Source organism: Pleurodeles waltl, chromosome 8 (genome assembly GCF_031143425.1).
Source record: "Pleurodeles waltl isolate 20211129_DDA chromosome 8, aPleWal1.hap1.20221129, whole genome shotgun sequence".
Lineage (NCBI taxonomy): Eukaryota > Metazoa > Chordata > Amphibia > Caudata > Salamandridae > Pleurodeles > Pleurodeles waltl.
The window spans coordinates 1170000142-1170013366 of record NC_090447.1 but is presented as its reverse complement, the minus strand read 5'-3'; the positions used below and the strand labels follow the sequence as shown (position 1 = coordinate 1170013366).

At 44.0% G+C, this 13225-nt stretch overlaps 1 protein-coding gene across 1 annotated transcript in view; it reads left to right on the top strand.

Annotated features, from left to right (window-relative positions):
- The window catches only part of SLC25A30 (solute carrier family 25 member 30), a 117792-nt gene that overhangs the window by 101005 nt on the left and 3562 nt on the right, over window positions 1-13225 (top strand). The gene's annotated exons all lie outside the window — the stretch shown is intronic.

The following is a 13225-nucleotide window of genomic DNA, read 5'->3' as shown; positions in this document are numbered from 1 at the left end:
TGCATAGGTCTTCAAACTGGGGGGAGGGCCCCCCTGTGGGGGCCTCAAGTGATCCCAGGGGGGAGTTAAGGGGGGGGGGGGTGCCAGACGTTGGCTAAAACAAACATTATACAGATAACAGGCCTTTGTACTAAGCAGAATCATGTTATTGCTTTTTTTTAAAGGTAACTGTACTTAACTGCAATGTTTAAATAGGTCTAGACATATTTAAACATTGCCATCTTTATAAAATAATTGTGAGAATTTCTGAAAGTCTAAAATCAACAGTCTTAATACCCTTTTTAAGCAAATCAAGACACACCTTGAAAACCATGTTAATTCCCTGCCACAGATATAACAGTATGGAGATCTGCATTTAGAATGAGGAGGATTATGATATGCCCATAAAGCTCAAAATGCTCCCTCCAATGGATTGGAATGGATTTAGTCATCCAGGGTGGCAAGGTATGCAGATGTGGTGTAAAGAGAAAACAAACAGAAGTGGATATAGAAAGCACACCGGCCGGTGGCTTAAGTACATGGGATAAGACAGCTGGGCGCTATTTGTTCTGAGGGATATGGTCAGTGGAATTAAGAGATCAAAAGCTTCATTAATCCATCCATAGAGTGTTTGTACAGAATTTATTGTGACCGGGTCTGTGTTGGAGCAGTGGGACCGCAAGGACTTCATGCCCCTAGCTACATTGTGTTCGGAGGAGCTCTACACCTGCAGCAAGAGAAGAAGCTCCCTCCAGCTCTTCATAGCACCATCAACACTCCCGCGACGTGGGTCTTTTCATTACACCAGTGAGGCTGTGGAGATTTCAAGCTACATCGTGCCAGGAAGCGCTCTGCACCTGCGACAAGGGAAAGGAGCTCCCTCCAGCTCTACATAGCACCATCAACACTCCCGCGATGTGGGACTTTAATTACAGCAGTGGGGCTGTGTGGACTTCAACCCCCAAGCTGCATCGGGCCATGAGGCGCTGTGCACCTGTGGCAAGGGGAGGAGCCCCCTCAAGAGTCACATAGCACCATTGACACTACTGCAGGCCCGTCCTGCACCCGTCAGCATGAGTAAGAGGCAGGACCATCCCTCTTGCATCTACGGCTGGGCAGTTGCCTCTCCCTATCATTGTAAGACCTTTTAATACCACTCAGGTTCACCTTGAACTTGACTGCTCCTTCTCTGGGTTGCTTGTTGGGGTTGGGCGCATACGTGATAGGACTCAGAGGAGGGACCACGCTGCTGCCAACAGTTGAGTTGAGGTCTCTAGCCCCCCCCCACAGCTTACACCTGCCAAGAGGCGGGGACTTGCGTTCAGTGCACCAGCTGGGCCTCCTCACATTGTGTGTTGCATGACATGTATTGTTGCTGCTGTCTCTGGGACGAGGACTCTAGCCCCCAGCACCTCTAGCTCCCAGGAGGCATGCCATTAGCGCAGTAGTCGGGCGCTACTCAAGGTTTTTTACATTCTGCAGTCCAGCACGCACACCATTCCTGCTGATAGCTTGTGCAAGGACTTTGGCCCTTAGAACTTACAGCTGCCAGGAGGGCGGGCCTGTTACCAACGTGCCAATTGGGTGCTATCAAACACTATTTAACTTTACCTAAGGCCATCCTTTTTGGCTCTTTATTTTTCTGTTTCTTTCATGGTACTATTTCCTCATGGACTGGTTCTATTGACTTTAACTCTTTGGGACCTATTTATTATCTTGTGCGCGACCAAACATTTTTAAATACGGTCCTTTAGTCTGAATTGATGAGTTAAGCTAAATCTTTGCTGTGTGGCCTCTAGCTGTACTTATTTATAGCTGAATGTGCTCGAGCTGGGTTTATTGCTATATTTTTCCCACTAAAATCTGTTGTTTACTTTTATATCTCACGCTATTTTGGAGGGAGAATTGCGCCCTCGATGAGATAAATGTGTTGACTTGAGGAGGTTGAGAACCTCTTAGCTACAAAAGGGAAAAAGCAGAGAAGAGTAAGACGGGGGAAGCCAAGTCCTTCTTTAATAAGCTGGTTGAATTTAAAAATAACGCTCATACTAGTCCTGAGGTTCATAGTGACCCCTCCATCCCCTCTGGTCAGCCAATTTAAGGCCTGATTTAGAACTCAGCAAATGGGTTACTCCCTCACAATGGTGACAAATTTCCTGTTATATGCAAGATGAGATTTCTAACTTAAGCAATTGTATTGGCAGGTTGTCCACAGCCCTTACTTATAAAGTAGCCATTTTTGACTACCTTGCTATTGAACTTAAACCTTGACCCCCCCCAAGCCAAGGAGAAAGATGACCTCCCATGTCCCAGTTCAACTAAACACCTGAGAACTGTGCACCTGGTGGGCCACAAACATGTTCTTCAGAACTAAATCTTAAATGGCAAATATTGGCCACCTCCGGATGTGGGCTGTAACCTCAGGGCGCCAATTGCGTACAAGTGGAAGCTTATACTAATACGTCTGGATAAAAGATCACTTGCCCACATTTGTTCAAAAATCTTTACGTCAAATTTGAAAGATGACAGATCTAGGCCACTGGGGTATAGTACTAAGCACCAAGACATATTCAGGATTAATGTCCCAAAACTTGTGGCAGGTACTAGGGAATCACAAGAATCTCTGAATAATAAAAGTATTCATTGGCTTCGAAAAGTTAGAGGCTGTAGACCAATCACGGAGGACATATTAGGTGCTTTTCAGTTCCTGCAGTTTTGCACAACAAATTATACATTCTGGCCTTAATTTTTTATTATATTGGCCTACAGTTTTTAACCATGAGCTTGTTGAAGGACTCATAGCATTTGAACACAGGTTCAGGCATACTATATGGTTAGGAACAGGGGTTCAAGATAAACCCTTCCCAGTCTACACCTGACAACACTAACATTGGTAGCACTAAGCCGCTCACAGTCAGCCCTAGAAACCCCCTCCTCGCCCAACAAACTTTTCAGAAATAGATTGACTACACAACAATCGGAGTGAGAGTGTTCTACCATCTTTACAGCAAAAACACCTTCCAATAGGTAAAACATTTGCGACTGTTTCTACGATTGTTGTCCACATTCACAGGGTAAAGGTGCAACTCTCTTCAGCTGTCCTGCTATCTCCAGAAGTAGAAGTGACTTAGTGCAGTGATTTATCTGCTTATAACCCAGGGTGGAATTCCCGCTTAATTGATACTGTAAGATTACCATCCTGGAATGTCGCAGGGGTAAAAGCTAAATTAACTACCCCTGAATAGCGCTCAGTTGTTGATCAACATCATATTTTGTTACTTCAGGAGTCATGGACATGTCGCCTGCTTAATACTGTCTAGATGTTCACCCATAATATTTCCAGTTTCAGCATTCCTCTGATCAGATTTCTCTGATTGTTGGGTGGACACACTAAAGTGGTGTATAGTGGTATTTATATTGTGTCTTTACCTTGCATGTGTTCTAGCTTAGTTGATGGCTTGTAAGAAAATGTCCTGCCTCCCATTGCTTAGTCTGTCTCTTTCCCATTGTAATGTGTAAGGACATTTGTTAACAACTTCCTGTGAATGTATGGCCATATAGATTTAAGAGGGCAGGTTTTCTGACGTGAGGGTTAAATAAAATCCCTCACAGTATGAGCTCCCTTTTTACTCCACTTTCATCTACTGAGTGAAGAGCCTGGTGTCTTAGAAGTGATTAATGAAATAATTCAGTTTCTGGGATCTCTAGATAGTTCTTGCTGTCCCTAAACAATGTTATTGTTCCTTAGCTAGAAGGGCATTAGAATGGTGTGAGTGGAGAGGAGTAGATATTCAACCCTTCCTTTGGGTCAGGTAGTCTCACTTCTTGAGAGTGGACCACTTTATCAGAGAGATACAATTTACAACCCTAGTGGTTTCTCAGGAGACTTCCCACTGATGGGAGAGTGGGTAAGTTCTAATTAGTGGCGCATCCCAACCAGTTTGTCCCTACTTGCAGCCATTCAACCATCTAGTGGGAGGCCTGTTATTAGTGGATTAGGTCAGGATTTGCCCCGTTTGGAGGCTTTGGTACATTGTTACCAGACCATTCCAAGTTTATGCAAATGGCTCATATTGCTGTGTTCAAGAGTTAAGAGAAGTGCTTGTAATACATACAGGTTTTTGGTCAGGGTCATCTTTATAGTCATGATCCCCCCCCCCCAACCTTCTGCTCCCACCCCACCCAACCACCACCCGGTATATAGACAAGCTTGTAGTTTTGTTAGCACATAATTCCCTATTTAACTTCTCTAACTAACCTCCCTAACTAGGGTTGTGAGGCTTTTTATAGCATATATGCATGAGTGTTGGTCTCCCATGTGTGTGTCAGAAGAAAGTCACTGACAATCGGCATCCAACATCTGTGGTCCCTGATTAATGATTAAATATACTTAAAAATGTTTGTCTATAAATCCAGTCAGTTTTTTATATGAAGGACTGCTGAGAAATTACTCTTGTCAGTGGTAAGGGAATGTAGCAAGCCAGGATCTTCTACCCATTATCACTCTCAGTTGAAATTCCTGGAGTTTTTCGCCAGATGCTGTTGAGACCTATCCTGTTGCACATTCATAACGAAGCTTAAAATCTTCTCCAGTGACTAAGGGGCCTGAGGAAAACTCAGTCTCCTGAATAGTGTGCTACAGATTTATTTCTTGCCATGTTTGGGGACATATATAGAGGCTAATGTCACTTGATGACCATCCATGTTTTGCTGGCTGCAGTCTATGACCTTTCTCAGTGGCCAGTTCTACAAATGACCAGCCTGCGTCCACCTGGAGATCGACTTTGCTATTTTTGTAGATGCCGCTGCATGTTGTTGTCATGATCATATGCATGATTCTTCCATAATCATATGAGGAAGATGTCTCCTAGATGAAGCATATGTCCACTGCAAACTGGCCGCCTCCTGCAGGATACTTAAACTTACGCTTGGGTTACTTAGAACTCAAATCGTATAGGTAATGACTGTCTGTGCTATTCCCTCGTCGGTGAAAATGTCATGCCCAGGGTCCCAGCTGATTGGTCGTCTTTCTTCTCTCAGTATGTTTGTATGTTGGTGAGGCAAAAATCATTTTTGTGGTAGAACTTCCCATCCGCCCTCCCCAAAGCCAAGCTGATCATCATCCCTAACATTGGCATGTTCTCGCTTTAAGAAATGGCGCTAGAGTCGCACAGAAGATTTTCTAGTGAAAGGGTTTTGTTTTTTAGAGGCAATCAGTGTAGACAATAGAGTTTGGTAGGGGTTTAGTTAGCAGAGTTCACTTTGACTCATTCTAGCCTCACCCAGTCATTGACACCAGACTACTGCTTTCAAGCATCAGTGTTCCAGCAGAGTGATGGTCAGATCATGGTGCTGTCTGCCTGCTTTACCAGTATCTGCTTTTTTTTTTTTTTTTTTTGTGTGTGCTTAGGGAGCTTAGGTGTGACTTATGGGCCATCCACAGCCTGATCGGGTCATGCTTGGCAGAAGAGGCGGGAGGAGCTGACACACCTGAATGGCCTTTTTCCTGATCCCACGCAAAGGGTTGCATTGCTCCCTCTAGTGAGTTTGGAGCCAGGCTAGGAAGTGGAGGGACTCTGCATTTCAAAGGTCTCTCTTTGAAGTCTTTCCCACTATAAAGGCATCACTGTGTTTAAGAACTGGGCCTCAGACACCACAAACTCAGTACACTTCTGGACCTGTGGATACTCTGCCAGGAAGAAGGAGTGCTATGCTGCTGAAAGGACTGTCACTCTGCTGCACTCCTGCTCTGCTTTGCTGGCCTGCTGCCCTCCTTGCCTTTTAGTGAGAAGGACTGATCCTGAATCTGTCCAACCCAGAACTAAAGTGAATCCAAGGATTCTGTTCTTTTGACGTCTCGGGGACATCAAAGACATCCCTTCATCCTGCAACAGCATTTGGACTTTCATTGCGGCAAGCCTTGTGCTGTCAAGTGGTACCAATCCAGTCCTGGGACTTTGGAAGTGCATATAAAGTACTGCAACTGCCAGAACCTGGGCATCAATGTTGTTTCGCTGATCAGAACCTGCTCATCTCAATATTGACACATCGTCGCTACTGTGAAGATCGAGAACATTGCATTGCCATCGACGCCTGCGCATCGCTGCTGCTGCGGGGATCGGAGGCACTGCATTGTCAACTGTACAACACATCGCCTCCATTTCAGACACAACTCCAACTTTGCACATCTCGCAGCGGACAAAGCTCTTACCTCTGCGGGATTGATACCAACACATTGCTCCTTGCATCTGGTTCTGGACGCCGACTGAACTCTGAACCAAGGTACTGTTTTCAGTGGGCGAAGGCTGTTCCCTGTATCTGACCTCTGTCATGGCCGGCCTGACTTTTAAGATTTTACCCAGTTTAGCGTGACCAGATATCCCCGAATCGCCCTTTGTTTCTAAGCACTACAACTAGATTTATTCTTTAAAAATTCATATCTCGACTTCTACTTATAGACATTTTGTTATTGTGGTCTTGTTTTGTTCATATTAAGCTCTATTGTTCTAATCAGGTGTGGTATCTTTTTGTATGGTGTTTCACAGTTTTACTGTTTGAAGTGTTGCACAAATACTTTACACATTGTCTCTTAAGTTAAGCCTGCCTGCTGTGTGCCCAGCTCCCAGAGGGTGAGCACAAGGTAATGTAGGATGTGTATCTGACTTACCCTGACTAGTATTGTGGTTCCTGTTTGGACAGGGTGCATACCTCTGCCAACCAGAAACCCAATTTGTACCCCAGTCTAGTTTAGTGTTTAGGCTTCCTTGCTACTTTTAGTAGGATTATGCTACATATGAAAGTTAAAGAGAATGGAAGGCCATCATTGTTATTATGAAAAGTGTAATTAATATTTTTTTCCTAGTGGCTATGTCCTCCGAATAGTAGTTTGTGTGGCTCACTGCTAGGGCAATTTTTCATTTTGTTGTCCGGGGTGCATAAGAAAGATGTTTTTTGTTTGTATTGTTGGGCCGCCTTTATTTAGCAAGGCAGAGAGCATGCAAAAACAACTTTTGTAAATTAAGCTATATTCTGTTTGTTATATAGTTGTTTTTTGGTTTCCCCTAGCATGTGACCATAAATGGGTCTTTCAGTTGTTCATGCGGTAAATCTGAAACTTTACATATGCAGTCTAGTTTATTTTTTTGTGCGTCCACAGATAAATCTTTTGGATACTGCAGGTAAGTAGAATAAGTATTTCATAAGTTATAAGGTTTTTCAACTTAGTGATATCTTGTAGCACAATATTCCTAAAAGCTCCAAAAGCACACAACATGTCCTAACAACACTTGGATCTATTACAACTAGAAGTCTAAGCGTTGTTACAGAAAGAGGCAATAGAACTGGTACCCAACCATCAGAAAGGAACAGGTGTTTATTCCCTGTATTTTCTAATACCAAAAAAGGACAAAACACTGAGACCCATCTTAGATCTCAGAACACTAAATCTTTACATCAAATCAGATAAATTTCACATGGTAACACTTCAAGACGTGATTCCCTTGCTCAAACAACAAGACTACATGTCAACATTAGACCTCAAGGATGCTTACTTCCATATACCCATACATCCTTCACACAGGAAATACTTAAGGTTTGTAATCCAAGGAGTACATTACCAATTCAAAGTGTTACCATTCGGGATAACAACAGCACCAAGGGTATTTACAAAATGCCTTGCAGTAGTAGCCGCACATATCAGAAGACAGCACATACACGTATTCCCGTATCTAGACGATTGGTTAATAAAAACCAGCACTCAGAAACAGTGTCTTCAACACACAAAATACGTCATAGAAACCCTTCACAAAGTAGGGTTCTCAATAAACTACCTAAAATCACACTTACAACCGTGTCAAATACAACAATACTTAGGAGCAACAATCAACCCAAAAAAAGGGATTGCCACTCCAAGTCCATAAAGGGTACAAGCATTCCAAAACATAATACAAAGCACGCACCCAAACCAACAGTATCAAGTAAAGTTAGTGATGAAACTTCTAGGCATGATGTCTTCATGCATAGCCATTGTCCCAAACGCAAGATTACACATGCAGCCCTTACAGCAGTGCCTAGCGACACAATGGACACAAGCACAGGGTCAACTTCAAGATCTAGTGTTGATAGACCGCCAAACACACACCTCGCTTCAATGGTGGAATCCTATAAATTTAAACCAAGGGTGGCCTTTCCAAGACCCAGTGCCTCAATACGTGATCACAACAGATGCTTCCATGGTAGGGTGGGGAGCACCCCTCAACCAACACAGCATCCAGGGGCAATGGGACACTCAACAAAAACAACTTCATATAAATCAACTAGAACTACTAGCAGTGTTTCTAGCATTGAAAGCATTTCAACCATTCATAGCCCACAAACACATTCTTGTCAAAACAGACAACATGACAACAATGTATTACCTAAACAAACAGGGAGGGGTACACTCATCACAGCTGTGTCTCTTGGTACAAAAGATTTGGCATTGGGTGATTCACAATCACATTCACCTAATAGTGCAGTACATCCCAGGAATTCAAAACCAGTTGGGCGACAATCTCAGTCGAGATCACCAACAGACCCACGAATGGGAACTTCATCCCCAGATACTGCAAACCTACTTCCAAAACTGGGGAACACTGCAAATAGACCTATTTGCAACAAAAGAAAACACAAAATGCCAAAACTTCGCATCCAGGTACCCATACCCTCAATCCAAGGGCAATGCTTTATGGATGAGTTGGTCAGGGATATTTGCTTACGCTTTTCCCCCCTCTCCCACTCCTTCCGTATCTAGTAAACAAATTGAGTCAAAACAAACTCAAACTAATACTAGTAGCACCAACTTGGGCACGCCAACTATGGTACACAACACTACCTGACCTGTCAGTAGTACCTCATATCAAGCTACCAAACAGACCAGAACTGTTAACTCAGCACAAACAACAGATCAGACACCCAAATCCAGCATCGCTCAATCTAGCAATCTGGCTCCTGAAGTCTTAGAATTTGGACATCTAGACCTTACACAAGAATGTATGGAGGTCATTAAACAGGCTAGGAAACCTACTACAATACATTGCTCTGCAAATAAATGGAAACGATTTGTTTATTACTGTCATAATAATCAAATTCAACCATTACACTCGTCCACGAAAAACATTGTAAGCTACTTAACTACAATTACAAAAGTCTAAACTAGCTTTTTCATCCATTAAAATACATCTCACAGCAATTTCTGCCTATCTGCAAATTACACATTCAACATCACTCTTTAGAATCCCAGTCATAAAAGCATTTATGGAGGGTCTAAAAAGAATCATTCCCCCAAGAACACCACCAGTTCCTTTGTGGAATCTCAATATTGTATTAACACGACTCATGGGTCCACCATTTGAACCCATGCACTCTTGTGAGATGCAATACTTAACATGGAAAGTAGCCTTCCTAATAGCTATCACATCTCTTAGAAGCGTAAGTGAAATACAAGCATTTACCATACAGGAACCCTTTATACAAATACACAAACATAAAGTGGTTCTACGCACAAATCCCAAATTTTTACCAAAGGTTATATCACCGTTACACTTAAATCAAACAGTGGAACTCCCAATATTTTTTCCACAACCAGACTCAGTAGCTGAAAGAGCATTACATACATTAGACATAAAAAGAGCACTAATGTATTACATTGATAGAACCAAACAATTTCGCAAAACAAAACAATTGTTTGTAGCTTTTCAAAAACCTCATGCAGGAAATCCAATATCCAAACAAGGCATTGCCAGATGGATAGTTAAGTGTATTCAAACCTGTTATGTTAAAGCAAAGAGAGAACTGCCTGTTACACCAAAGGCACACTCCACTAGAAAGAAAGGCGCCACCATGGCCTTTCTAGGAAATATACCAATGACCGAAATCTGTGGTCTACTCCTCATACATTCACTAAACATTACTGTGTGGATGTGTTAACAACACAACAAGCCACAGTAGGACAGGCAGTATTACGAACATTATTTCAAACAACTTCAACTCCTACAGGCTGAGCCACCGCTTTTTGGGGAGATAACTGCTTACTAGTCTATGCACAGTATGTGTATCTGCAGCTACACATGCCCTCGAACGGAAAATGTCACTTACCCAGTGTACATCTGTTCGTGGCATGAGACGCTGCAGATTCACATGTGCCCTCCCACCTCCCCGGGAGCCTGTAGTCGTTTTAAGTTGATCTTGAAGATTTGTAAATTTGTAAATGTATCACTTTAAACCACATTATGTACATACATATTTACTCCATTGCATGGGCACTATTACTATATACACAACTCCTACCTCACCCTCTGCGGGAAAACAATCTAAGATGGAGTCGACACCCATGCGCAATGGAGCCGAAAGGGGAGGAGTCCCAAGAGCTTGTGACTCGAAAAAAGGACTTCTTCTAAGAAAAACAACTTGTAACACTCTGAGCCCAACACTAGATGGCGGGATGTGCACAGCATGTGAATCTGCAGCGTCTCATGCCACGAACAGATGTACACTGGGTAAGTGACATTTTCGATATATATATATATATATATATATATATATATATATATATATATATGTGTGTGTGTGTGTGTGTTTTTTTTTTTTTTAATCGTACTGGCAGTCGCTGGTAGGTAGGACCTAGTTTCGGGATAATTTTTTGTTTTACCAATAACTTTGGTGCTGCTTCCCGAAATTTTCAAAACTAGTTTTCCACTCACTTTAGGTGATGTGTGAAATGTTTCGGGGAGATTCGTCAAGTGGGGTCCAAAAACACGGTGGAGTCCCGAAACATGTTTTCCCAATGCAATTTCCCCATAGCAACTTTGAACATGACTACAGCCCAAACCGCTGAATGCAATTACACCAAATTTTAAGAAAGCTACATCTTGGTCCAGGAATATCTCTTTTGTGATTTGGTAAAAATCCATTCAGTAGTATTGGAGTTATTAAAGAAAAAAGATTTGTAGCTATCTAGGGACGTGGAGGGTCCACGAATCCGACAGATCTCATGGTGAGAGCTGATTGGCCGCAAGCACTTCAACCAGGAAGTGCTGGCAGCCATCTAGGGACTATGACTCAGCTGATTCCCAAGAAAAAAACATTAGAAAAAAAGAAAAAAAGAGGAGGGCATGGTAGAAATACCCTGAAGCCCCCACCCACCCCTCCTAGACCTGGTGGTGAGATGGGGCCAAAAAACAGTTTATAATTTTTTTTACTATGAATTCATGGAGGATCTGCAATTCCACGGTAAAAGTAAAAAATAAATAGTTGTTTCCTATATGCCCCGCAGGTGGGCCAGATGCCTGGGGTTTATTGATTAATATAAGTGAGGGAGGGGGTGCACATGGCCCTCTTCTCCAAGTTGGTTCAGGGTCCCCATCTCCCAGGGCCCAACTCATTTTCAAAGGTGGGAGGGGGACAAGTGGCCACTCGCCCCTTACCCCTCCCCCGAGCCTATTTTGGCCCTTGAGACCCTATCCCCTGGGGCCTAGTCATTTAAAAAAAAAAATTAAAAAGGAAGAGGTGCCATGCGGCCCTCCTCTCCAGGCCATTAATGTCCCTGGGACCCCACTGCCCAGGGCCTGGCTTCTGCTATGTTCCAGGGTGCCTACCTCCGAACTTAGCATTTTCCCTGCCCATACGGATGCAGGCAGGGAAATCTGGGTTTGCTTTCACTTGATAGAAGCAATTTAAAAACTCCTGCCAAGTAAGAGCAAACACGAAGTCTGTTCCAAACAGGTGGGAGCATGAAAAATGCTCCCGCCCTCTGGGAGCTGTCTTTTCATCTAGTTCCACACTGAAGCAGACAGAGGAACAGGTGAAACATATATCCCGTACGCAGGGAGCAGCATATTTTGCCATTGACTGGCTGGGCAGATGAGTTTCTGGGGCCAAACCCGACCCAGGGAGGGGGCAGAGTGGCCCACCCTCCCCTTTCAGTAATTGGGGGATGGGGGTCACCTGGGCTGAAACGGCCTGGAGAGGGTGGTGGGGGCAAATAACCCCCACAGTTACGACAGCCAGCCCCCAGGAGATGGGGTCCAATGGGCTGAAATCGGGCCAGGGAGGGGGGCTGCGTGCCCCCCTCTGATTTATAACAAGGCTAGGACCCATGGGATGGGGGCCCAGAGGCTGAAATCAGCCCGGGGAGCAAGGACTTTATGCCCCCTCCCCATTTACTATATGCATGGGCCCTGGGGGAAGGGATACATAGGGCCACAATCGAGGTGTGTGTGTACCTGCCAGGCTCTGCACCCAAACCCCTACATGCAGGCAACCTGGGAGGGGAGCTGCGTGTCTCCCTCCAGAGTTAACTGCATGTGCGGATTTGGACACAGGCCTGGCCATTGGCCAGGCCTTTCAGCCTACCCCCTCTGAGCATGGCCAAAGGCCGATGGTGGTGTGGGATTGAGTTCCTGTATGGGAGTTTGCTTCCAGGCCTGACCGCTGGCCAGGCCCTTGCACCATGCAGCTTCTGTGCATGGCGAAAGGACTTGCGTGGCGTGGGTTGGATTAATGTAAAGTAATGAAATATTACTTAACTTTACAAAAAAGTAGAAATTCACTGCAAAAATCAAAGGTTACAGGGACGTTATAGCTGGGTTCAGGTTTTACATGCACAAACCATAGAATTTCAGCGGTTTTAGTTATACTTAACTGAAGAAACTATTAAGTAACTTTAGGTCAAGAGTTATAGTTGCCTAACATAGGCACAACTATAACTGCTGAATTTCTATGGTTTTGTGTGTGTAAAATCTGAAACTTTTTTTAGGATATGCTTGCACAGAGCGATGTTGTCACATCAAACAAAATGAAAGGCATTAGGCAGTCTGTTTTCACTTTTGATCGGTGCCAAGAGGGCATAACACTGCTTATCAAAATAGGAGCGGAAGTGCTAGAAAGGAGACAATACCCCATGATCTCGATTCCCCCAAGCAAGGATCCACACACCAAGGAGTACGTTTTAGGGTAGAGCGACTCCCTGAGTATGTGCCTGTTCTTCCCACCACTCCTAGCATAACAGTCTTTCTGCACCCCCTAGGTTGCTGATGGGTTGGATCTGTCCCTCTCTTCAGACATAAGGGACTAAATGCCATAAGAAAACACAGAAGGGCTGGGGATGGTCTGCAGAGGCATCAGGCCGAGCCCCCACCTGAGAAAGGATTGTATAGTCTTTCTGCCCTCCGAAGGTGGATTGGAGTTGCTTTGCCCTCAACCTTTCACT